Source organism: Urocitellus parryii (assembly GCF_045843805.1).
Source record: "Urocitellus parryii isolate mUroPar1 chromosome 13 unlocalized genomic scaffold, mUroPar1.hap1 SUPER_13_unloc_15, whole genome shotgun sequence".
NCBI classification, from domain to species: domain Eukaryota; kingdom Metazoa; phylum Chordata; class Mammalia; order Rodentia; family Sciuridae; genus Urocitellus; species Urocitellus parryii.
The window spans coordinates 477,797-505,192 of NW_027551767.1; the positions used below are offsets into that span (position 1 = coordinate 477,797).

The 27,396-nt window shown below is 48.7% G+C and overlaps 1 pseudogene; it reads left to right on the forward strand.

Annotated features, from left to right (window-relative positions):
- Positions 1–27,396, forward strand: part of LOC144251384 (E3 ubiquitin-protein ligase RNF213-like) — a 64,095-nt pseudogene that overhangs the window by 18,855 nt on the left and 17,844 nt on the right.

The window sequence follows — 27,396 nt, forward strand, 5'->3', positions numbered from 1 at the left end:
TACAGAGCTGCTTGTCAAGAGCAGTCTCCACCCTACAGGACAAGTGTAGAAAGAGCAAGGTAGGAAGCAGCAGTTTTCTCTGAATTTAGTAACTGTGCTTTTATTTAGTTACTTTTTGGTATTTTTCACAATTGATGTTGATTATTTTTTTTTATCAGAAAAAAAACATTTAAGTAAATTACTTGTACCAGCGTCTGAGTAAACTTACACTCATAACTCACCCAATGAGAAGAGATGTCCAGAGGCCTGCACCAGCCTTGGGACAGTCCTGTATGTGGTTGGAGGGTGGGGAGATGGACAGAGAGAGCAGTTTGCAGTTTTTCTGTTAGAAGCTCATTTTCTGTTGTGATTTTTCCTGTTCTTCTGGTCATGCTCAGGGACCATGACAAGACATTAAGAACTTAGGGCTCCTGTTCAGTCAACCATCTCTCCTCAGAGGGTCTTTGTTCTGGGAACCCAGGAGGATGGTGGCCTGCCACCAGAGAGCACGGCCTGTGGCTATCTTACCAATCAACCATAAGTGCAGGCCAAGTGCATTCTAAGTGTCAGCTAGAAACCTGGCACCAGTGCAGTCACAATGAGTGGTCAGGGTCCTGAGGAACAGGCAGGGTCCTGAGGGAACAGCCAGGGGTACCTGAGGCAGCCTCAGGCAAGAAGTTATGCCTGGAGCCCTAGAGGAGGGTGGCTGGAGTTTGCCCAGCAAGGGAAGAGGCAGGAGGAGGACATCCAGGAAGATAGTCATTTGAACCCTGGCCCATATTCTCTGCTTTTGTTCCAACAGCGAGATTCTGCCAGGAACTTGGAGTGGCTGAAGACAGTGAAGAAAAGCCATGGGTCCATTGAGCTCTCGTCCCTGTCCCTGGCCACAGCAATCAACAGCAGAGGCATCTATGAGATCAGGGCACCCACAGGTGACCAGAAGGTGAGCCCGCCCAGATTCCAGGTGCAGTGTTGGTAGCATGCACTGGCCTGCTGCAGAGTCAGCATTTTAGACACGAGAAAATGGCTTCTAATCATGGTTTGCCTCCCAGATCTCCCCAGATGCCATCCTGCACCTGACCCTCCCTGGGGGTCACAGTGGCCTGGAGCCAGAGCGCTCCTACACTTTGGAAGAGCTGAAGGATCTTTTAAACAAGCTGATACTGATGTCTGGCAAGAAAGACCACAAGAATATGGAAGTGGAGAGGTTTTCTGAGGTGAGCAGGTGCCCTGTTGCCTCAGGCTGGGCATGCTCACTGCCCTGCTTCCTGCAAAGGGGAAGGGGCAGGGGTTAGCTTCTGGTGGACAGAGTGGCTCCAGAGAGTGGAGCTGGTGGGTCTGCAGGGTACACCTTGCCTGGAGCCACATCTGAGGTGGGACAGGCCCTGGAGGCCCTGGAGGCATCCTTAAGATTTGTCACCACTGGTGGTTAATCAGCTGCATTTAGCAGGAGGTGACCAAGTAGATAGTTCTGAGAAGAAGTATGAATGGCTTCATTTACTCTGTAAATTGGCAAAGTCAAACACCTCAATATTCTAATGGGCACTCTTCATCAAAACTAAAGTAACTGAGCCAGGTGTGGTGGCACATGCCTGTAATACCAGTGACTCTGGACGGAGTCAGGAAGAGTGTCAGCAACTTAGTGAGATCCTGTCACAAAATGAAAAAGGGCTGGGGACATAACTCAATGGTATAACACCCTGGGTTCAATCCCTGGTAACAACCACCCCCCAAAAAAATAAACCAAAAAAACCCTAAAATAATTGTAGATATAGGTTGTTGGTTTTTATAATAGTCTCTCTCTCTTTCTCTTCCCCCCTTTTCTCTCTCTCTCTCTCTCTCTCTCTCTCTCTCTCTCTCTCTCTCTCTCTCCTGTTATAGGTTCTTTCCTTACAGTTTATTTGCACTTCACAGTAGACAATTTTTCCTCCAGTGCAGCCATAGAGCCAGATTCTGGCACATACTAGGCAAGTGCTCTACCACTGAGACCAGCCCAGCCCACAGTCAACATTCTTATCTGCCACCTGATCTCTTCCTGAAGGTAGCTGCCCTCTTCCTAGGCTTTTCGTGTTTCCCAGTGACCCTGAAGGAGAAGTGAACCCAAAACCCTTGACTTAGAACCCATGTGTGTCTAGATTAGCATGTCCCCCTGCAGTAGCTCACTGTGACATCTGCCTTATGCCCTTGTTTCCCCCAGTTATTCTGCCATGTGCAGCGGCTCATGCAAGCCTTCCTGAACCTGTACTCTGCGGGAAACATGCTGTTCCGGGCATGGACTGCTGAGGTCTCCTGCTGCCCCAGGAATGGTGTCTTCATCTGCATGGACTTCCACTTGGAGTTGGTAAGCCAGTTGACAGAGAGTGGGGACGTCACCCGGCTCCTGGAAGCCCTCTGCAGGCAGATCAAGCACTTCCTGAATGACTGGAAGGAGCTGGTGAGCAGAAAGCGCAGGGAGCATTTCTACCTCAACTTCTACACGGCCGAGCAGCTGGTCCTCCTGAGCACCGAGCTCAGGAAGCAGAGTCCCAGTGAAGCTGCCCTCATGATGCTGTCCTTCATCAAAGTCAACTGTACCCCAGCTGACGTCTTAAGGGCCACCGAGGGGTTCAATGAGGCCCCCAGACACCACGTGAGGACAGTGATGGAAAAATTACCTCCATTGCAATCTGCTGAGATCAGCCTGGTGACCAAGCTGAGGGCCATCATGGAACAGTCCCTGGAGAGCATGAGTGTCTTTCTGCCTGGCTGCCTGGACCTGGAGGCCCTGGGCCATTGTCTGGCTCGCCTGGCCAGGATGAGTGGGCCTCCTGTGGAACGGTCTCTCCCCATGGGCCTGCAGGCTGGCCAGCCCAACCTGGTCTTGTGTGGCCATTCTGAGGTGCTGTAGGCTACCTTGGCCATCTACATGCAAGCCCCAGGCCAGCCCCTGCCCACTTTCGATGAGGTGCTACTTTGCACCCCAGGGACCACATTTGAGGAGGTTGCCCTGTTCCTGCACTGCTGCCTGGCCCCAGTTTCCCAGGGGCACCAGGTCTACAGCCTGCTGTTTGCGGATCAGCTGAGCTACGAGGTGGCCTGCCAGGCAGAGGCCCTTTTCCACAGCCTGTGCACACAGTGTCCCCGGGAGGACTACCAGCTGGTGGTGGTCTGCGACACGGCACAGGAATGCTGCTACCTGCCCTCAGCCTTCAGCCAGTACAAAGACTACCTCATCCCCCAGGCACCCCTCCATGCCATCCAGGCCTACTTGGCACATCACTACCAGGTCCCAGCACAGACCCTGTCGGCAGCAGCTGTGTTCAGAGACCGGATGTGTGTGGGGTTCGTGGCCTCAGAGAGAGCCGGAGTTGGTAATGAGAGCGCTGGGGTGGGTAGGCAGTCTCTCAGGGCTTCTCAATGACCCCTGCCTCTGAAGCAGTGGGCACCTCAGATGACACCCCTCTGCAGGTGGGAAAGTGAGTCTCAGGAGGGTCTGACTCCCAGCAGTCAGTACTTCCTCTAGAAGGGGCCCCCTTTCCACCCAGGTTGTAGTTCCCGGGAGCCCAGCTCCTCCTTGGATGGACTTCTCTGCAGGTCACTTTTTTCTTGTGTAAACTCTTGACCTCTTCTGGGTCACATTGATGTGATCAGAGGAGGCATAGCTGCTCTGGCTCCAGAAGAAGAGTGCTTTGCACCCTCCCTTCAGTCACTGTCATGTGTCCTTAATAAGAGGTGGTGACTTCCATTCTGTTGATTTCATCCCATGAGCATCACTGTGCCCTGTCAGGACAAAACCTGCCCTCCCCTCCCTGCTCGGGACATACCTCTGCTTTTACATTATTTCACTTCCACTGCCGTCATCATGGAGAATGCCAGGATGCTGAGTGGGTGACAGCTAGGGACTCTGGCTTCATGGTGCAATTGTGCTCTAATCTGATGTTCCATTGCATCAGTTTTGATTTTTACATAGAGAAGTAACTGTTTTTGTTTTTTTTTTTTAAATGGGGATTTACCTCAGGGGTGCCCTATCACTGAGCCATATCCTCAGCCTTTTTTATTTTTTATTTTGAGACATGGTCTCACTAAGTTGTTTAGGGCCTCACTAAGTTGCTGAGGCTGGCCTTGAATTTGCAATCTTCCTGCCTCAGCCTCCCAAGCTCCTGGGATTACAAGAGTATGCCACTGCTCTTGCCTAAGAAGTAATTTCTAATCTCTCTGGATTCTGTTCCTCTTGGTCCATGGGCTTGGGATCTAATTTCCTTATTTTAACATTACAGGGAAGTTTCTCTATGTGAAGAGATTGCATGAAAAACTGAAAAAGAAGTTAAACAGTGAATAGGTGCCTTTAAAGATTGTTCGGTTGACTGACACTCAGGTGGATGAGGGCCGCATCCTGGGCTCCCTCCTATCTTTCTGGGATGCTCAGTTTTGGAAAACACCTATGATATTCCACTTTGATGTGACTGCTTCGGTAAGTACCTATATGGCAGCTGAATGGCCACATCAGAAGTTGTAATTCCAAGGGCCCCACTTGCTTCTCCCTGTATGAAGAGTCCCTTCTTTTTACACCTACCTGTGGTCAGTACCCTTCTCTTCAGGAACAAGACAGGATTGTCCTGGGCGTTGGAAGAAATGGTTGGCATTTGTGTATTTTCAACCCACGCTTCTCTGTCTTTAGGTACAGACTGGAACTTGGGTTTTTGTTTTCAAACTCCTCATTTTACAATACCTAATGGATATAAGTGGGAAAATGTGGCTTTGGAACCCATGCCATTTATATATCATTGAAATCCCAGTAGGAAATTCAGTACTGCCAAAGAGGTCTGCAAAGCTGGTAAGCACACAGGGCATTTGCAGGTGATCACAGCACACCTTTGCTGCTGTGGCATATGGCCTGAGTTGACACATCTTAATTGTTTTCCCACTTTCATGTTCAGGGAGCAGCGAGTATATGTAAGGCGAAATGCATGCTTAGACTTAGATCTTAATGATGTCTGGAATGAGAATGCTCTCGTATTTATTGATTGGCAGCATCTTGCATTTGTCTGGATCTGTCAGATCCATGCTGTGTCTGGGTTGAGTCTCACCCATGCTGAGTGTTCAGGAGATTCCTCTGTTGATGGCCATTGTCTCTTTTACTGCCAGTTAAGATAGCAGGGTGACTTTGCACACAGAAAGCCATTAGCTGGTGGGAGTTCTATGGTCGCACATGTGTTCGTGCTTGGAGGAGAGATCATGCCACAGGAGGCTGGGTTGGAAATGGATTCCTGGTTAATAATACAGCTACTGTAGTTGAGCTTCTTTAATACTCTAAGGTGCAGATGCCAGCCTCTGTGAATGAGAGGCTGCAGAATGCAAACAATCACTGTGTATTTAAGTGATTGTTTTCATGAAGGCCGATCCTGAGTAGATCGCGTGGAGGGTTAATATATATGGGCATCTTTCAGGAAATCAAGTTCTAACTTATATTTATGTCTCTCCTTTGCAGAATCCACATGCCCCCCAGTTTAGTTTTCTTGACATCTTCCCCAGAGTCACCTGCAGACCTCCCAAAGAAGTGATAGCCTTGGAGCTGAGCCCTGAGAGAAGCTTCAGAGAGCTTGGAATGGACGAGAGAGAATTCCGCAGTGCCACTTTCCAAAGACCTTACCAATATTTAAAAAGATTCCATCAAAAACAAAACCTAGACACATTTCAATACCAAGCAGGCTCTGTTGAAGGTACCCCAGAGGAGTGCATCCAGCACCTCCTCATATATTGTGGGGTCATCAACCCCTCCTGGTCAGAGCTCCAGAACTTTGCTCGGTTCCTCAACTGTCAGCTCAAGGACTGTGAGGCCTGTATGTTCTGTAATCCAGGCTTTACTGGATTTACACTACCAGGCTTCAAGAATTTTGTGGTCACCTTCATGATCTTCATGGCAAGAGACTTTGCCACACCAACGCTTCATATCTCTGACCAGAGCCCAGGGAAGCACATGGTCACCATGGATGGGGTTGATGAGGAAGAGCTCACCCCCTTCACTCTCCGGAGGAGGTGGGAGTCAGAGCCTCACCCATATGTATTCTTCAATGGTGACCCTGAGACCATGACATTCATAGGCTTCCGTCTTCAGCCCAATGAGAATGGCAGCGTTGACGCCATCAACCATCTCAATGGGAAGATAATCAAGAAAGATGTCATGACAGAAGAACTGTACAAGGGGCTGTTGCTTCAAGGCGTGCCCTTCAATGTTGACTTTGATAACCTGCCCAGACACGAGAAACTCTTGAGACTCTGCCGGCCACTAGGAATTCCTCAGGCCTTTGACCCTGATGAAACATATGAGCTTACAATGGACAACATGCTCAAGATTCTGGCCATTGAGATGCGATTCCGCTGTGGGATCCCAGTTATCATCATGGGAGAAACAGGCTGTGGGAAAACCAGGCTCATTAAGTTCCTTAGTGATCTGCGGCGTGCAGGTACCCAGGCTGAGACCATGATGTTGGTCAAGGTTCATGGAGGAACAACTGCAGCCATGATCCACTCCAAAGTCTTGGAGGCTGAGAAAACTGCCTTATCCAATAAGGACCAACACCAGTTGGACACCATCTTGTTCTTTGATGAAGCCAACACAACAGAAGCCATAAGCTGTATCAAGGAAGTCTTGTGTGACCAGACCATGGATGGCCAGCCCCTGGAGGAGGACTCAGGCTTGCACATCATAGCTGCCTGCAACCCTTACAGGAAGCACTCCCAGGAAATCATCTGCTGTCTGGAGTCAGCTGGTTTGGGGTACAGGGTCAGTGCAGAGGAGACAGCAGACAGGCTGGGCTCCATTCCCCTCAGGCAGCTGGTGTACCGTGTCCACGCCCTGCCCCCGAGCCTAATTCCTCTAGTGTGGGACTTTGGGCAACTGAATGACACTACTGAAAAGCTCTACATCCAACAGATTGTGCAGAGACTGGTGGACCACGTCAGGATCAGCGAGGACGAGACTCATGTAATCACGGAAGTGCTCTCTGCCTCTCAGAGGTTCATGAGGAACACTGAAAGTGAGTGCAGTTTCGTCAGCCTCTGGGATGTGGAGCGCTGTGTGAAGGTGTTCACATGGTTTCATGGCCGCAGTGAGATGCTCTTGGTGAAGCTGAACACCTTTCTCTGTGAGAAAAGTGTCAGCAAAAATAACTTCAGGAGAGACCCCATCCTCTGGTCCCTGGTGATGGCTGTGGGGGTCTGTTACCATGCCTCCCTAAAGGAGAAGGAGTCCTACCGCAGAGCCATTTGCAGGTATTTTCCAGGACCATATGACGACGGCAGGGTCATCCTGGACGAGATCACACATGCACAGGATCTTTTCCTGAGTGGGGTGCCTCTGAGGAAAACCATAGCCAGGAACTTGGCTCTGAAGGAGAATGTCTTCATGATGATCATCTGCATTGAGCTAAAGATACCCCTCTTCCTGGTGGGAAAGCCTGGCAGCTCCAAATCTCTTGCCAAGACCATCGTGGCAGATGCCATGCAAGGCCAGGCCGCACACTCCGCTCTGTTCCGCAGCCTGAAGCAGGTCCATCTGGTGTCGTTCCAGTGTAGCCCCCAGTGCACCCCACAGGGCATCATAAACACCTTCAAGCAGTGTGCTCGCTTCCAGCAGGGGAAGGACCTGCAGCAGTACGTGTCTGTGGTGGTGTTGGATGAGGTCGGCTTGGCAGAAGATTCCCCCAAAATGCCCCTGAAGGCTCTGCACCCACTGCTGGAAGACGGGTGCATTGAAGGTGATCCTTCCCCCCACCAAAAAGTCGGCTTCATAGGTATTTCCAACTGGGCCCTCGACCCTGCCAAGATGAACCGGGGCATCTTTGTGTCCCGCAGCAGCCCCAGTGAGAAGGAGCTCATAGAGAGTGCCAGAGGGATCTGCTCTTCAGACAGCCTGGTGCAAGACAGGGTCCGAGGGTACTTTGCTCCTTTTGCCAAGGCCTATGAAACAGTGTGCAGCAGGCAGAACAAGGAATTCTCTGGGCTTCGTGACTACTATAGCCTCATCAAGATGGTCTTCGCCACCACCAGAGCATCTAACAAGAAGCCTTCTCCACAGGATATTGCACATGCAGTCCTTCGGAACTTCAGTGGCAAAGATGACATCCCCGCTTTGGACATCTTCATGGCCAGTTTATCTGAGGCCGGGTATGTGGAAGAGGTCAGCACCCTGGAGCTCATCAAGCAGAACATTTGTGGGAGTATGCAGAACATACTCCCAGCAGTAGGGGAACTGGAAGAAGCTGAATCCCGCTACTTGCTCATACTGACCAAAAACTATGTGGCCCTGCAGATCCTGCAGCAGTTATTCTTCAGTGAGGACCAGCACCCCGAGATCATCTTTGGTTCCAGTTTTCCCTGGGACCAGGAGTACACCCAGATCTGCAGAACATCAATCGGGTGAAGATCTGCATGGAGACTGGCAAGATGGTGGTGCTGCTGAACCTGCAGCACCTCTATGAGAGTCTGTACGATGCGCTCAACCAGTACTACGTCTACCTTGGGGGCCAGAAGTACGTGGACCTCGGGCTCGGCACCCATCGCGTCAAGTGTCGGGTCCACCCTGACTTCCGTCTGATTGTCATTGAGGAGAAAAATGTGGTGTACGAGCAGTTCCCCGTGCCCCTCATTAACCGGCTGGAGAAGCACTACCTGGACCTCAGCTTGGTGCTGCAGGGGTGGCAGAAAAGCATTGTGCAGGAGCTCATGCAGTGGGCAGAGCAGTTTGCTGACGTGAAGGCCCATCAGTTCCTGGCTGGGCACAAGTACAGCCCTGCTGACGTCTTCATCGGCTACCACTCTGACGCCTGTGCCTCTGTGGTGCTGCAGGCTGTGGAGAGGCAGGGCCTCGGGGACCTGACACAGGAGCTGTATCACAGAGTATCCGAGGAGGCCAAGCTGATCCTGCTGGACTGTGCCACACCAGATGCTGTGGTGGGGCTGAGCACCTCCACACTAGGTTCATTTGCTGCACAGACCCTGTCCCCGGAATACTGGAACAATCAGCAGCACCACTCCTTTGCAGATTTCCTCCTGGCCCAACTTCACAATCTGGACCTGGAGCGCCACGCCATTTTCACAGAGGTGACTGCCCCCATAGCCTTTCATTTTTCTTTCACCCAAGAGCCCTTGCTCTCTGGTGCCAGAAGGTCTCAACTCCATTTAAGGCACTGTTCAGAAGGAAAACCGGTATGTCCCCTCCATGTTAGGCAAAATGAGGATAAGTCTATTTTGGTCTCTCTCACCTGTTTGTGAGCAGAGCTCTCCTCTGACAGCAGCACTAGGCACAGTGTTCACTGGGCCCACCCTGTTATAAGTTATTGGCCTGCTTCTCATTCTTGGACAGCCTAAGAGTAATGGACGAGGTTGGTTCTCCTTAAAAGACACCGGCCCGCTGTGAGGGCTGGCTGGGTATGTGTCAGAGGCAGAGGGATCCTTGGGGCACAGGTGTCGAGTCTGAATTTGCATCTGTGCAGGAGACCAGGAAGGGACTGCTGACAGAGATTGAAATTCAAGCTGTGAGTGCTGGGTTGTGGGGATGGGATAGGTGGAGAGACATGTGGAGGGCCTTGTGGATAGCCTTGAGCTTGGTCTTGACTGCACAGAGAGGAGCTATGAATGAAAGTGTACGTAGACATGCCCCAATGACTGGGTGATGGAAAGACAGTGGAGTAAGAGAGTGACATTGAGAGGATAGATCTGTCAGGAAGTTCTGGCATGGTACAAACTGCAAATGGTTAGCTGGCAGCATGGGTGGGCTAATCATCAATTCCATGGAGGGTGGCAGGAGGTGGAGGACAGCCTTCCTGAGCTCACTGTAGCTTTGTGCTATCATCATGGAGACCCTAGGAAGGAACGATGGGTTTGGGATCCAGTAGTGACATCTGTTTTGAATAGGTTTGATGTCTGTTGTGTGGTTGGATGTAGGAATAGGAAGCTTGTCAGTAAGGACAGGCCCAGAGAAGGGGATTAGATCCAGGTGGAGTGGCACATGCCTATAATCCCAGTGGCTTGGGAGGCTGAGGCAAGAGGATTGAGAGTTCAAAGCCAGCCTCAGCAACTTATGGAGGCCCTAAGTAACTTAGCAAGTCCCTGTCTCAAAATAAAAACTAAAAAGAAGGGTTGGGTTATTGCTCAGTGGTTAGACACCACTGCATTCAATCCCTGGTACAAAAACAATGGGGTCTGGAGAGCTGTGGTCCTATGTGCCTGGTGATATCTGGGTTTGCACTATGGGGTGTGGTCCATGGCAGAGAATGGAGAACTATTGAGGGTAGGGAGCATTGCCAGTGGCTAACTCCTGATAGCATGAAATAAGATTACAAGAAGAAATGGCATTGTGCTGAGCCCTAAAGGATCAGGAGGCTCCCAGGTAGGGAAAAAAGCAAGAAGAGAGACATTGACATCTCAGGAGGAGATTGAAGCATCTTTTAGTCAGGGCAAGTCTTCTCTCAGCCATCTGTTGACCCTGGAGGTTCTGCTTGCCTCAGCCACTCCTTGTATATAAAAACTACTCTGGGTTGGGCTTCTTTCTGTCTGAGTGCCCACTGGCCCTGGGTTCTGACCCGGTGCTCTGTGTTCTTGCTTAAATTCAGCTGATTGCTTGTGTGCCCATGTTGCAGGTCACCACCTTCTCCGGACTGCTGACCAACTGTGACTGCGAAGCTCTAGGGGCAGAGGTGAAGGGCTTGGCCCCTAAGCCTGTGATCCTGTCACTGCAGCAGTTTGACACTGAGTACTCATTCCTCAAGGAAGTCCGGTGAGGCGCCCTGCCTGCCCATCACCCTTGGCCCCTTCCCTGGGAACTTGGTATCGCATGCCAGGGTATGGTAACCACTTGTAAGGAACTCTGAGTACTATGGAGGCTCATTGCTCAGCCTCCTTGAATGCCCCTCTGGCCCCAGTTGTAAGACAGCTGTGTCCATCTGTCTCCTGAGCACTGTGTGGCCCTTTTCTTCTCCAGTGGATTGCATCCTCACCTTGTGGAGGGAGACCCCACCTGGATGCTGGATTCTGCATGGCCTGTGTTTCCCTTCACTTTGTGGAGTGTTATGATTCATGTTTTTTTGTTTGTTTGTTTGTTTGTTTTTATTGCTTGTGCTGGGGATTGAACCCAGGGATGCTCTACCACTGAGCCACATCCCCAGCCCTAATTTTTATTATTATTACTTCTGAGATAGGATCTGGCTGTGTTGCTGAGGCTAGTCTGGAACTGGTGACCCTCCTACCTTAGCCTCCTGAGCTGTGGCTGCCCATGTTTTAGGACAGAGGACTCACTTGGGTGATTCTCTTTTTCTTTCAGAAGCAGCTTAATGAAGACAGCCAGACATAAAATCCTCATTGTCCAGATGGATTTTGATGATGGCACTCACAGTGCTCAGCTCATTGCATCAGCTAAGTATGTTCTCAGCAGTTTTCTAGGAAAAATAAGAAGCCACAATCTCCCCAGGACATCCTGAAGAATTTTTTCCATGAAAACAGTGTGGAAATAAGAATGACTCTCCCTCCCAGCTCCTGACATGGACTAGAGAAGCTAGAGAGTAAAGCATGAAGGAAAAGGCCAGTAATGGCACAGAAATTGTGGAATGCAAGACCTGTCAATAATGGAATTTTTGTAGTATTTAGGAGAATATGTTAAAGCTGTGTGTGCAGTCATTTACAGTCCTTTTTTGATCATTTTGATTTTGAATCACATAATTAAAATTAAAGTTCAGTCTGGGATTTAGCTTGGTGGTACAGCACTTGCCTAGCATGTCTGAGGTCCTAGGTTTGATCCCCAGTACTGCCTAAAAAAAAAAAAAAAAAAAAAAGAACTTATCATAAGTTTAAGGGCAGTAAGACTATATAAATAAATTAATATTTATTGAACATTTTTGTGGTGTTCATAAATCTGTTGCTTTCATAATTGCTGTGTTCTGTTACCTCATGTAATTAAGAGTGACTTCTGCCCCTTTAAAGCACTGGTAGCCTAGTACAAGTTAAGGCCTAGCCAGATCCTATAGGGAGGTGGTCTGCGGCCACTGGGTGTGCAAGGGCCACTGTACCACATTGTACTTTCTCAAAATGGGAAGGCCAGAAAGCCCCAACCTCTGGCATGTGGGTGCTCTGAGACCTGCAGGGCGGGTGGGGATTCTGATCAGCCCTGAGAGGTAGGAAGTGATCCTGCCAATTGGAAGCCACCCTTCTCCTCTCATGAGAGTTGTGGTGGCCCCTGGAATTGTGTGGAATGTGGTAAAGTCCCAACAGCTCTTGGGATGAGGCAGCCATCTCACACCTTAGCTTTTGCTCCATTGCTTGCTTTGTTTTGATTTTTGTTTTCTCAATAGGTATTCTGCTATTAATGACATAAACAAAATACAAGGAACTCAGGGCTGCGTCTTCTTCTTTTTCATCACAAAACTGTCCCGGATGAGGAACAGGGCATCCTACGTGGGATTCCATGGAGGTAGGGCCAAAAGATGAGTGACTGTCTTTAAGTATATCTGGGCTGCCTCTTGGGGTCCCATACTGTATCTAGGTCAGACACCAACCCCATCTGTCTCCGGGCTTCTCTGGGCTCACTGTTCACAGCCATCACTCTGGGACTTGCTGCTGCTGTGTCAGCATGGCTTGGTCTACCTCAGGTGTGCACAGGACACACTCCTGCTCCCACTCTTCATTATACAAATGACTCAGAGATCTTCCCCTTTCACACCGGCCCTAGTGCTGACTCTTTTGCATGTTCCTGGGAAAGTACTGTGTTCAAATCAGTCCATCCCTTTTTCTGTGGAAGGTCACCGGTTGGCTTATGTAAGACAATTGATATTTTGGAAAGAGGGAAACAAGTTTAATAATTTTATAGATGGAAAGTCAAACTGTCAGCACTTTGCAGCACTTTCTAATTATGGGACAGTAAGTATGGTAAGATGAATGTAAAGAACTGTGAACAGGATCCATGGAGACTTTGCATGACTACATAAATCAGCCTCAACACCCATGTTGATGGTGAGAGTGCTGATGTGATGTAGGGGGTCTGATGGGTTTTGGTGTGTTCAGGGATGTAGGCTTTGAGGTACCGATCATCACTCTGACAGTAGAGTGATTGAGCATCTGGACAGAGGTGTGCCCCTACTCATGACAGACAAGAAGAAAGCAGAAAGATGTGAGAAGACTCGGTGGCTTTGTTCTTCACAGGGCTGTGGCAGTCTGTGCAGATTGATGACCTCCGAAGGTCCACAGTCATGGCTGCTGATGTGACTAAGCTGCAGAGTGTCACCATTAGCCAGCTGTTCATGCCAGGAGGCAGCCTAAAGTGTGAGTTGCAAGGTGGCAGACTGCAGAGGTGGGGGCGGAAAGGCAGGTGAAAGGTGCCAAGTTAGGCAGCCTCCTGTGAAGCTGGAGTCAGGGCTGCCACATTTGAGTCACCTTTGAGTCTTGGCACCTGCCTGCAGCAGGAACTCAGAATGTGGCACTGAACTGCCTGGCTCATGGTCCACATAACCAGAGCCTTGGGAAGGCCAAGGAGCAGCATCTAGTGTATCAGCTGGTGTGCTGTGGGTCATGTGCCAGCCCTCAGCCCAGGCTGTGGGGCACCTGACTAGTGGATGATGGATGTCCCCTTAACTGAAGCTACCAATGAAGCTTGGGACAGGAAACCCTGGTGAGGCTCAGCCTAGGCACAGACCTGGTACTACCCACCCCTTTCCTTCTCCAAGTGGTGACTTGATTGTGTTCCCTTCATTTGCAGCGAAAGGCAACCAGGAGGAGGTGATGGAGGCAGAGACCAGCAAGTCAGGGGAGGTAGCAGAAATGGAAATGAAAAAGGAAGTTTCTGAGGAGATGGAATGGGATACCGCTGACCTGCGGGGCAGTGATGTGAGTTCTCCTCTGTTCCCTTGTTGGCTGCAGGTGGCTGATCTGGAGAAGCACAGGCAGCTGTGCCAGCGTCAGGCTGAGTCTTGCCTTCTCTTTATGCTGGAAGTGTAGGGGACTTACCAGGACAAGATCTGCCTTTCCCTTCTTTATGAAGGCTCTTAGTTAGCTCTAGGAGCTGTCCCTCAACTACTGGCCAAATTCGTGATGTCAGCCATCACCTTGCCAGTGGACCTCTGGGGGTGGGGCAGTACACTGGGATCAGCCCGGGGAGGTCAGTAGGTCAGCTTTACCATGGAGACTGGTCACTGTTGATTTGGGCAGGTGGACACCAGGCCACCTTCTCATGTGGGTAGCGTAGCTTTCACCCACCCTGGAAATGGCAGCAGCAGACGATGTGCTGTCTCCCTTGGCAGGCACAGGTCCTGGACACCACCAGACTGCTGAGGAGCTGTGTGCAAAGTGCTGTGGGGATGCTCAGGGACCAGGAGAGCTGCCTGCACAACATGAGGAGAGTCACCATCCTCCTCAGCCTCTTGAACAGGGATAGTGTGTGCAGTGGTACGAGTCATGTCCCTGCTTCTCATCCTAGTCCAGCAAGCCCTTCCTGAGCAGTGGGAATCAAGTGGCTGAGTATGGAGATCTGCCCTTTTAGGTTCCTGTGGCTTGGCAAATGCAGCTGTCATAGCGGGAATCTCAGAACATCTCATGAATTCTGCTCTAGAGTTGGCCTGGCCAGAGGACCTGTAGCTTCCCTCTGTGGGATAACTGGTCAAGCAGCACAGCAGAGCCTCCAACTTGGTGCCCACAGGTGTACCAAATTATGTCCTTTCTGCCTTTTCACAGCCGCGTTCTTGCGGATATCCAAGATGCGCCTCTCCTTCCTTCTAAAGAAGCAAGAAGAGAACCAGCTCTGCAGTCTGAAGGAGTGGGTGGGGCGAGAGGCTGCGAACCAGGATGCACTCCAGGAGGCCGGCACCTTCAGGTACTGCAAGCAGTGGGCAGTGCAGGGACCTACTATACCGTCCCAGGGGAAGGAGCACACCAGGTGTTTCTTTCTCTACCTATGTGGGGGGCAGAGCTATGTTTTTGCTCCAAGAGCCCAAAACAGACCTGGATGGTGGGCATGTGTGGGTTATTGGCCATGCAGGTGGTGGTCCTAGGGTGTTTACTGGCCACCTGGATGTTGGTCTTGGTGGATTGTTGGCCACCTGAATGGTGCTCATGGGGATGGTTGGCTTCCTTTCTCTGCTTTTGTGTCCTTAACTTTTTTCATAATAGAAAACTTTAAAAAAAATTGTTCTCAGGATGTTTGCCAGCATGTCATAAACCAAAGCCAGGTTTGCCATTCAAGGTTATTAAAATTGAGATGGTTATGTTCAGGGAAGTAACAGAAATTATCTTCCCATCCCTACAGCTTGAAGTAACAGCAAGTACAAAAATAGGACCCAGGACTGTCATTTATTATCCATAATCATTTATTATCCTATAATACCATGACCCTTTTCTTCAGACTTGAGACAACCTTTGAGGAGCCTGTGCTCTGGGGACAGGAGGGTTGCTCAGGGTCTCAGATGGAGGGTCTGAGGGTCTGAAACCACCTGTTGGCAGGATGATCTTAGGCCACTGAGGTTCTCCAGGTCCCTCCAGCTCTGCCCTTCTGACCCCCTGGCTCCAGGCCTGCTGCGCCACGTGGCCCACAGGGGGAATGTGGGCGATGGCAGAGTCCTGGGAGGCCAGGGCCCATGGGTGCTGGCTTCCTCATCACAGGAAGTTTTCTGTTTCAAGTTCTCTCTGCAGTGCTCCTTGACTTCTTTCCTAGTTACATTGTCTGAAGGAAGTTTGTGAGCCCAGAAACTGAACCTGCTTTTGTCTCCCTGAATGGTCTGTCTCCCTTTCCTAGCACATGTCCAAGCCATGTCCCATGGCCCCTTTGCCACTGTTCCTCTGGCCTTGATGGGTTTGCCAGCCTCCCTTTTTACTGCCCCATGGTCTCCACAGCACCCGAGTCCAGTTTCTTCCCCGTGGTCACCAGCAACACCCAAGAACAACTGGACCTGTTTGCATGGTACCCTCAATGCTCATTTCTGAGGCTGGCAGGATGTCATGACACTTCACCAGCACTGTGTGTCCGGGACTTAATGTCATATACCCTTGGGGCTAGATAGCCAGCCTCCTTGGAGTCCTTTATGCCAGGAGTCCTCTGGTTTTTAGTTCATCATGTTATGCAGCCTGTTGCCTTCATTTTTTTTTTTTTTTTGATTCTCAAGTTGTTTTAAATTTGGTCTCTTGGAGACCCTCTGTGGTGACTGTTACTCTGGAGCACTTTTCAGGGCTCTCAGCTGCTCCGGCCCAGGGCCCCTTTCACCACCTCCCCCACATCCATTGTGTGTGTTCTAGTCTGGGGCCTTAAGTCAAGGCCATTATCCTTGCCTAATGGGATTTTTTTCTCAGTATAATGTTTTTAAATTATCTCTAGAATCCTGTGTACTATATATCCAGAAAAAAAAATCCCTACAAAGGGCTTCACTTTTTTCCCCAAAAACAAATATTTATTAATTCTTGTCTTTTATCATGAGTAAAAAATATATCATTTTAGCATGAACATGAGATGAGGTTAATTCAACAAATTAAGCACTGTCAGTCTAAAGTACTCAGGGTTAGTTACAGAAACACCTATAAGAAAAGCCGAATTCTAGATAAACATGTTTTCTTATTTAACTTTGTATCAAATTTAGTTTGATCTCTTCATCTTTATTATATTTTATCTATAGCTACTTTTTTCTTAAAATATTCATTTAATTTTTTTAGTGAAGTTGGTCTTTATTTGATTTGTTTATAGAACCTAGTAGGCTTGTTCTGAAAAAAAAATATATAAAAATGCAGCAAATATTTCTTCACCTTTTCAAGGCACTAGTTACTGTTATTAGATGTAGAATTAAGTTCTATCCAGTCCTGCTAACTAATCTTAAAACAATTTCATTTGTGAATCTCTTGTACTTAAAAGTGATAGAAACTTCAATTTGCAGCCCTGGCTTGTAAGCTAGATGGCTTGTTGACACAGAGGAAGGAGGTGTCAAGAACAGCACTGGCTGTGATACTGAGCCACTGTCCCCTATCCCCTGTCCCACCCCTGCTACAGGCATAGCCTTTGGAAGCGAGTCCAAGGCACAGTCACCCCTCTGCTGGCCAGCATGATCTCTCTCATCGACAGAGATGGCAACCTCGAGCTTCTGATCAGACCAGACTCACCAGCCTGGGCCCAGGACCTGTGGATGTTTTTTTTTAGTAACACTAAGTTGCTGAACATTCCGCTTGTGATGAATAACATAAGGTGAATGAAAATCCACACATCACCCTCAGTAGCTCTCCTGGGCTTGAGAACGTAGGCTCTGTTTTCCAAGGAACGTTTCGCCAGCTCCTTCTACATCCTAGAGGCCATGGCATCCTGCAGGCCTTTGTTGCATATCCTCTCTCCTTATTTCCTTCTCTCAGGGCACCTGTGATAGCTCAGAAAGCCAGGTTGGACTCTGTGTGCAGTGGGGACACTGCCCTTTGGAAAGAATTTGTCCTTAATCATGCTCATGCTCCATTATGCATGATCTCTCTCATCGGCAGAGATGGCAACCTCGAGCTTCTGATCAGACCAGACTCACTATCCCTATTTTGTGTGGGGCCTTCCCAAGTTTCCTGTTCAGATTTCAGGGACTTCATTTCTGGAATGTAGGCCAATAAGGTGCAGGGGAGGGACAGGCGCAGTCACTGGAGACCTGTTTCTGCCTGAGGCTTTGGGCCCCTCCTAGGCCCTGCATAGGTAGCCTGCTTCATTGTATCTGTTATCAGGGGTTATGAGGTAGCCCACCAGTTCTTGTTCAGCAGGAGTCCTGGCCATCAAAGGAGACAGCAACTGTCTATGCAGCCTTGTTTTATTTTGATGTGGTGCAGGGGATGGAACCCAGGGCCTTACACATGCCAGGCAAGCACTCTACCATGGAGCCACCTCTGGCCCACAGCACCTTCACCTCTCATTCACCTCACCTCACTGCAGATCCAAGAGTGAGATGTCCTCCATCATGGTGCAGAACTATATGAGCCTTCCCGAGGGTGCTTGCAACAGTGTCCCCTTCAGCTGGAGAATCAGGGACTATGTGGAAGAGCTCTGGGTCCAGGCCCAGTACATCATGGATGTAAAAGGTGAGACCTGCTCAACGTGGGCCCGATGCAGTCCTAGTGAAGCAGCCTTTATCCACAAAGACACTGCCTGACCATCAGTGGGCAGACAGCAGCCAGCACCTGGTAAATTCTGGGACTTGTAGTTTTCACACTTTGCATGTGGAATAGGCTCAAGTTCATGTCCTGCCTTCATTTTGAAATTTCTGCTGAAGGAGTGAGAGTCATCAGGAGGCCAGAAGCCTGTAAGTCACACCATCAAGTGAGCCTGTGAGGTGATTTAGTAGTGTACTGAGCAGCAGGCTGGTGAACTGGAGCATGTTCCAGCAGGGACGGGGCTTGCTACCTGCTGCAAGTTGACCATTCCTGTCCTGAGGCTAAGACCCAGGAAAGGTCTCCTTTAAACTTTCTCAGCAAATGCTAGCAATGTAAGTGTGTCCCCTTCTTCCATGATAAGCCGTTCATCCATCCTGAGTCATACAAGCTACAGAGTGTGTGCTTTGCTGTCACTTGCTGGGGGCGGAGTTTGGCCATAGTCATTCCAAAAAAGCCAGTGGCAGGGCTGTGTTTTTGGAAGTCATCTTTCATGTACACATGAACTCATCATTTCAGCATTCACTTAGAGAACCAGTAAAAAAGTGAACTTGAAAGTGAACTTGTTTTCCTGGGTCTGTATTCTGCTGCATATCCTAAACCAATGTGAAGCAGTCTGTTCCCTGCTGAGAGGGTGTTTCTTCACCTAGGACAATGCCCTACCCAACCCTGCTGGTCCAGCAGAGTGTGCAGCTGGGAGCCAACTCCCCATCAGCTGGAAGGCAAATCTCCCTGGTTGGCATAGTCTCTGGCCCCAGCCCTGATGAGTAGCCCACTCAGTCCTGATTCCCTAGGAACCCAGGGTTACTGGAGCCCATTACACTGAATAGTCATGCAGCACAAAACTCAGACTCCCTCAGATGTTTTTTTCTTGTTGGGGCTAGCATGGCCTAAATTGAATGTTGATCCTGCCTTCCTTTCTGTGTTCCCTAGTCTATACATCCACCACTCTCTAGTCCCATAAGGCAACCAATATCACTTTGTCTCTGAGTCACCCCCAGGGGCTGCTCTAGCCTATGGCTCTCCTTCCTGGGGAGCAAGCTTCTCTCAGCTTGTGGCTTCAATTGTCTCAAGCCACTCTGGCTTCCTCCCTGCAGGACGGTCAGATAAGTTAGTAGAAATCTTCCAGCAGACTCCCTTGGGCATGTTTCTTGCCAAGCTCCCTGGAGAGCAGCATCAGGAGCTGGTTCAGTGCTACTTGAGGGACTTCTTGCTTTTCACCATGAGAGTGTCCACCTGGGAGGAGCTGAAGGTAGGTATCCATTCAAGGTCATGTGTGGAAATTCCATGGTCTGGACTGGGGGCAAACATGGGAACTCAGCTTTTGAGAGCTAGTGCTACCATGTAGGTTCATCTGCGCTTGATGAACCCTGTCAAGTGCCAGGCATTCATTAGAACAGAATGAAGCCATGCAGAATGCTAGGCTAAGAATGTCCCCTGAGCTGCTCAGAACACAGGGCCAATCCTCATCACTCCCCAAGGCCTCCAGGAATGCACATTCTAGTAACTTGAGAAGCTTTCCAGATTCCTTGTATCACCCCTCTTGAAATTGTTGAGTTTCTCTTGACAAAATTGAGATAAATATGTAACTGACCTCTTAGGGTAAGAATAATGAGTGAAATTCAGTGGAAAGATTGATAGGTTTTGTTTTTGGTGCTGGGGAGAAAACCTAGAGCCTCAGTCCCACTAGGCAAGTGCTGACTGCAGAGCCAGAGCCCAGCCCAAGATGGAAACTCAGCTGCCTTGTAGTCACACGCAGAGCAGAAAAAGAAGGTGGAGAATATAAGAGAATATACTCTAGCCAGCATGACGAAAGGTTAGCGAGGAGTTTGTGGAGAATGAGCAGAATATACTCTTATTTTTAAAACGGGTAGAAGTTACAAGCCAGCTACACAGGGTGTAATTGTGCAAGTTTCTAGAAAGCTTTGCTCACATGCTTAGCCCTACCAGTGACTCAAGAGAACATATAGAGTCTCTAGATACCAGTTGTACCTGCTCATCTGGCAAAACTGAGTTTTCAAAAAGAAGGGAGGGCTTACAGGCTTCCTGGGCAGATGCTGAGCAGTGGTCATGGCAGGGTGATTAGAGAGCCTGCCCCCCCCACCACTGCACATCAGAGGCCAGGCAGGTGCCCACAGCAAGGTTTTCTAGCTTTTTGTCTGATTATGAAGAGTTAGAAACAATTTGAATGTCCAATAAATGAAGAAGGGACAATTTATAGTATGTCCATTTTAAAATGGTTGTTTGCAACCATTGAAAAACAATATTTGCACAGATAATGAGTGATAGAGGATTCTCATAATCTTGAGTGGAGAAAATCAGGAACACAGTGATCTTGAATTGAGGATGATTCTGAGGAAAGGCACAGCTAGGAAAATGGCTAGAGGCTCTACTGAAAAGCAATCGGAAGATAGGAAGTCTGGGTTGTAATTCTCTTTTTTTGTGATTTTTGAATAGTTCTGATTTCCCACAGGAAAACATCTCTTTATAATTTAAAAGTTCATACTGAAAACCTTTCAAAACCCCAGTTTCTGCAGATGGCGCTGTGGTGCTGTGTCTGTGAGCTTTGAGCAGCCTCAGAGAAGCCCGAGGAAGGGCTCTACCTGCCGTGGGTACACCTGGCCTATCAACATTTCAAGACCCGGCTGCACAACTTCTCCAGAATCTTGACCATCCACCCACAGATTCTACAGAGCCTCACTGAAGTTGTACAGAAGCACGACATGGCTGGCAGTGAGATGGTACAGCCCCCCTCGGGAGACGCCTGTCCCCAGGAGCACAAGGAGAGATCCTTTAGGGGCCTGGGAGTCAGCATAGCCCAGAGGTGTTGGGAACAGCTGGGTAGTGCTTCCTCTATCCCAAGACCCAAAGGAGCAGGTTATGAGCCTGGAATGCAAGGACACACTCTGCCAGGACCTCTGGCCGAAGGGGCCCTGTGGGGTCATGTGACCACTTTCCTCTTCCCAGACACTAGATGTGTTGGCTGCAATGGCCTGTGCTGAAATGCTGATAAGGGACATCCTGAAGCCGAATCCCCAGGCCTGGCTGCAACTGGTGAAGAAGCTGTCCATACCACTGGAGCTCGTCTGCTCAGATGGGTACTTGCGAGGCAGTGGGAGTACAGCCAGAGCCGTCACTGTGGAGGTCAGGTGAGACCCAGAGCCCGGCTCTCCCTGGCATGCTCGGCCTGTGATCATCAGTGGACTCCAGGTCCTGGCACACCTGGCAGCAGGGTGAGCAGGTGCTCCTTCCATGGGAAGGGCTCTTTGAGCACTTACTCTGCGCTTGATGAACCCTGTCAAGTGCCAGGCATCTCGTTAGATGCTTGAGAAAGAGGATAACCACATGCAGGGAGGCCATGGTGCGCCAGAGCCACAGAAAGGCAGGTTATTCAGCTGCACCTGGAGAACCACTGTGGTGGCAGGGAGCCATTAGAATGGACCGACGCAGGCAGGGCAAGCAGAGGGGCAGGCCTTCAGGGTGGGGAGGGTCCCAACCTGTGCTATGCTGTGAGGGTCAAGAGGAACTCACTGTGTGAAGGATTATGAGAGAGTGAGCACAGTGGCTGAGCATGCTGAGATAGCAAATTGAGACCCAAAGTCCTGCCTGCATGGAGAGCTGGGGGAGTGCTGAGGGCAGGGCTGGTGGATAATCCCTCCTGTCAGCTCGCCTTCCCATGCTGCCTTACACCTGCCTTCTCATCCCTCCTCCTGTCTCAGAGTTCTCTGTTGGAGCTGAGTGTGTAATACCCTCTTTTGACAGAACCCAGTGGAGTCGTGTTTTCTCTATTGCACTCTTTGTGGAACACGTGCTTCTGGGGACTGAGAGCCAGATTCTTGAGCTGGGCCAGCTGGTGACTAAGTACGTCTTCTCACTAGACAAGGTGAGCACGGGCAAGTCTCTTGGTGGGATGCAGAGACATGTGTTGTTATGAGTTTGCCCTGCCTGATTGCTATATCGTGGCATGTCACTTAGGGATAATAATGACTATGTAGAACGGGACTTTTGCAGGAAACTTGTTTGTGGATGCTTTGCAAGAGCTGAAGAGTTAGGCTCCACCCACCTCCAAGCTGACCTAGAGCAGGCCAGCATCCTAGCCCTCAGGGACAAAGTCACCACCACCCTGAGCAGGGTGAAAGTGATGCAGGAGAATGCCACTGGAGTGGGGGACTTCAAAATACATGCAATTCATTGGACCACGGAAATAGAAAACCACTGAGCCTCTGCTCCCAACACCAGATAAAGCCAATGATAGCACAACCAGTGCCCCTCAGAGAAAGCCACCATCTCTGTGGCCAAGCTGTCTGGCAACAATGGTCACTCAGCACAACCAGATTCCCACCTCTTTCACCCCATGACCTGGGCTAGGGTAACTGTTGTGTGATCTCATCCTGTGGTTGGAATGCCATTGACCTCCAGAGTGCCCACTGTCAGGGTGTCTGAGAAAGGCCATTGTAGACAGGTATGCAGCCTTTGAAATGCAGGCAGGCACATAGGAAATAGATTGTCATACCCAGACTTGACCAGAATGTCAGAGGCCTTGTGACGGTTGTGATTGCTGTGAACTTTGTTGTTCACCAACTTATTTGAGGCCTGCTTTTACTTCTTTTGGATGTATAACTAGAAGGGGACTCACAGTATCAATTTATTAAATTTCTCTCTCTCTCTCTCTCTCTCTCTCTCTCTCTCTCTTTTTTTTTTTTTTTTTTTGTCCCGGTGATGGAATGCAGGGGTGCTCTACCACTGAGCTACATCTCAGCCTCTTTTTAAAATTTGAGTCAGGATTTGGCTAGGTTGCTGAGACTTGCCTTGAACATGTGATCCTCCTGCATCAGGCTTCTTTATCGCTGAGTATGTGCTACCTTGCCTGGTTCGGAGTTTTTTGTTTTGTTTTGTTTTAAAAATGAAGAATTTTAATAGAATTTAATAATGAAGAAGTTTGTTTTTAATAATGAAGAATAATGTTTTAATAATGAAGAGCTTTTTTAGAATACTTTTATTTATTCCTTTACTTTATTGTGGTGCTGAGGATAGAACCCAGAGCCTCACACATGCTAGGCAAGTGCTCTACCACTGAACTACTACCCCAGTCCTCAGAGGGTTTAGATATTCATTGCCATAATAGCTAGTGATGCTGAGCTCCTTTTCTTGTGCTTCTCAGGTATTTATGTATCTTTGGAGAAATGTCTAAGTGCTTTATCCATTGCTGAGTTGGTTTGTTAATTAACAAATCAAATTTATCAGGATAATAAACACATCATTTCCAAGTTTGATCAATCCTGGGAATTCAAGGATGGCTAAAAAATATCTATGAATGTCATCAGTTATATAAGCTAAAAAATAAACTCTAAATAATAATTTCAAAAGGCAAAGAGAACATTTGACAAAATGTATGATTTAGAAAAAATATACCCTCGGCAAAGTAGCAATAGGGAACTATTCTTATTTGTATAATGCTCTTATAGAACATCAGTACTAACATTGATACCACAGGTTACCAGTGACAAGTCTTGCTTCCTTACATGGTGAAGTTTGAACATTAGAGAAACATGCAGAGGCAAGCATGTAAAGCATATTTAAAAATGGGTAACATAGACTTCTCCCAGAAGGGAGAAGGGGGCCATAGCCAGTATCCTGGTATCCCAAGAAGTGAGGGTGTTCTGCCTTTTTATATGTTCTAGGCTTCCTTTGTTCTCCTGTTCTCTTCTCTTTTATCTCTCTCCTTCCTGTGTTAGTGACTAGGCCCAGAAGATGCTTGGTGGGATGGCCAAAAGGTGAAAAACAGATGGGCTGGAGGGGTCAAAGTGGAGTGAACTGGGCAGAAAAGGGGCTTAATTAAAACTCCCTATAGGGAGGGACAATCCCTGGGACAGGTTACCTTAGCAACATGTTGGAGCAGGGTCAGGTTATCTTGATGAGGATGGAGAAGTGTTCTGAAGGAATTAACATTTCAATCCTTCCATTCTCTGAATTGACCCATCAGCCTGTCTAATTCTGGCTTCAATATCATGCCTGACCACAAACTCTCAGAAACAGCCATTAAATCATTAAATTCACTATCCTGCATTGCTGAAGATGTGCATTTATAAATGAGTGTCCTGGAGACACTTTGATTTATTTTGTGGTCCTCAGGTGGAACTCTGGGCCTCATTCATGCCAGGAGAGGGCTGCACTACCCAGCTGCTTCCCAGCCCAACTTCTTGTTTTTACTGAAGTAGACATACGCTAGACTGTTAGTACAGCACTCTTTAGAATCGTGAAAACCCAGATACACACTAAATATCCATTACTGGAAACAGGTATCTGAAATATTCATGGGAGCTGCCATACAGTGGTTAATGCCAGTGATCTGCAGCTGATCTCCCAACCAGGAACTCACAGAATTGGGCCTGCAGTGGGGCCTCCCAGGCCACAGGGTTTAAAGGGCAGAATGGCACAGGGCAATGGCAGGATGTTTACACAGGCACACAAGACCTCAGAGAAGCTTAGGAATGTGGTTACCCGGGAGCGGAGGGGGGACACTTAATTATAAAGGGCTGCCTGTGCTGCCACAACTGGATCTATGTGTTGTTCCTTTAAAATATGATATAACCAGGGGTGGCAGTGCATACCTGTAGCCCAGCTCCTCAGGTGGCTGAGGCAGGAAGATGGCTTGAGTCCAGGAGTTTGAGAGTAGCTTGGACAACACAGCAAGATCCCATCTCTAAATAAGTAAATAAATAAAACAAGATCTAAAGCCAATATTACAAAAATGCTGAGGTCTCTCAGAGCTTAATGGTGTGTAGCAATGGTCATTACATTATTATCATTTAAAGATTGAAATTCATCAAGAGAAGGGAAGGGGCAGACCTGAAAAGAAAAGAAAGGAAGAGGGAAAATTTAGACACTGGGAATTTGGTTCTTCTCTTTTAAAAGCAGCAGAGCCACAAAGAGATAAAAGGATGGGAAACTGCTAAGAATCCCTGAGGCCTTGGGCTGCCCCTCCTCAATGGGTGCCACCCCTCACCAGGCCTTTCTCCTCCAGTGTCTTCAAGAGAACTCTGACCTCAAGACCCACAGGCCCTTTGTGGCTGTGATGACCATTCTCTGTGAGTGCAAGGAGCAAGCCAGCAAGAGCCTAGCCAGGTGAGAGAGGGTCTGGGCTCCAGGCGGGAGGGATTGCTGCCCCTGGGGTGCTGGTGTCTGCCTTGGAGATTGAAATTTAAAGATTGGATTTCAGGTTTGGAGTTCAGCCATGCCTCATTTGCCTGGGAGATGCTCAAGATCCTGTGTGTCTGCCCTGTGACCATGTGTACTGCTTGCCTTGCATCAAGATCTGGCTGATCTCCAGGCAAATGACCTGCCCCTACTGTTTAACTGTCCTGCCAAAAGCATAGGTAAAACACTTTTCTCTTTAAAAGTCTTCCTCTTTTTTCTGTCCTTTTTTCTCAAATATAATATTCAGAAATTCAATTTCTATTAACCTCCATCTGATAAAAGCCTGGCTTCAGAGAACTCTCTGAAGTGAGACTCCCTTTTGGGTATCTCAGAATTCCTCTCCCCAAGACACACATGTCCCGCAACATTTTGAGACAGCAAAATTCAGAAACTAATAAATGAAGCCCTTGAAAGAGACCCAAGAAACTTAGATACAGCTTTTCTATCCTCCTTTTCATCTGAGTGGTGTGTACAGGAGTGGACTCCAGGCCTTGTGCAGGCTAGGCAAGCCAGCCCTCTACTGTCAAGCCACACACCTGCTCTTGCCCAGCCTTTGGGAGGTGCAGGAAGAGAGCTATGGTGCTGTGGGCTTCAGACCGTGGTCATGCTCCATCCCTGGTGGCTTTGCCCTCTCTTTCCTCCCAGTAAAGTGTTCTGTGACAGGCTTTGCCTGGTTCAATGATGGAGGCGTTCCTGAAAGAGATGTGTGTAGAAACTGTCTGCAGTTTTGAAGACAAACTAATTAACAGAAGTAGACACTTGCATCTGTTGATGTAAAATGATTTGCTGTCTGAATCTCAAATCATTCTGCATGCAGGGATTTGGGAACACTCTGAATCCTCTGACTGGGTTTTCACTGTTTCCTCAGGGTGGCCATTGGGAAACACGCCCAGTTCCGGCAGATGTGCAACAGTTTCTTCATGGATCTGGTTTCTACCATGTGCTTCAAAGACAGTACCCCTCCTCAGAAGAGTGTGATTGATGAGCTGCTGTCTCTACTCTTTGTGCAGAAGGAGCTTTTGAGAGATGCTCCCCAACGTGAGTTACTTTTTTCCTTCAAACCTTGATTCGGTTCCTCTCTGTTTTGTGCCATGATATGAGCAGTAGCACCTTTTTCTTTCTGGCTAAGGATACCGGGAACACACCAAGTCTCTCTCGCCATTTGATGATGCTGTGGATAAGACTCCTGTCATCCGCTCCGTGGTGCTGAAGCTGCTCCTGAAGTACAGGTGGGAGTGGGTCCCTGAAGGCACACTTGTCTGAGGCCTCAGTTTCTCTGGGCTGAGCTGTGCTTGGTCTTTGTGCTGCCAAATATCCTAGCTCATGATCTGGGAAAGTTTCTTCAGTGTGAGGAAACCTGGTCTCTGTTGCTTATGTTTAGACACTGAACCCTGTGGGCATGTGAGTTGGGCATTGCCAGGGTCTGGTACAAGTAAGAAGACAGAGTTCTGGGAAGGACCCTTGGTGTGATGAAACATGCAGAACCCATGCATTAGGAATGGTGGTTCTGACCCTAGCTTCATGGCCACCCCAGGGTGTGATTTGCAGGGTGGTAACTCAGACTGTACCTTAGCCTCGGTGTCCTCCAGTTCAAGATTCCACAGCACGCGGACTATGTGTTTTCTCAGTTAGACAGGCGGTCAGTGATGTTCAAGCATGGTGTCCTCTGGCTGATCCTGTGTGTTCATTGAGCTTCAATTCTCAGCGTGCTGGCAGAGACCCTTTGGTGGGGAGGGGTCCCAGACCTCAGAGTTTTTAAAAATAATCCTGAGACAGTAATTTGCCTATTCAACATGTCCATATTTGCAGTAACATTGCCAAAGCTTCTTTGCATGAAGGAAATTGCAACCATAGTCATGGTCATCTTCTCCACTGTGCATATGTAGTTTTTCAAATGCCAGTTTCACATATGAGCCTTACTAAATCTCAACCCCTGAGGTTTCAATTTTTTAAAAATATTTCTTAGTTATAGTTGAATGCATATCTTTATTTTGTTTGTTTATTTTTATGTGGTGCTAAAGATGGAACCCAGTGCCTCAAACCTGAGGAGAAAGTGCTCCACCACTGAGCTAAAACCTCAGCCTGAGGCTGTGATTTTTAATGTTGTGT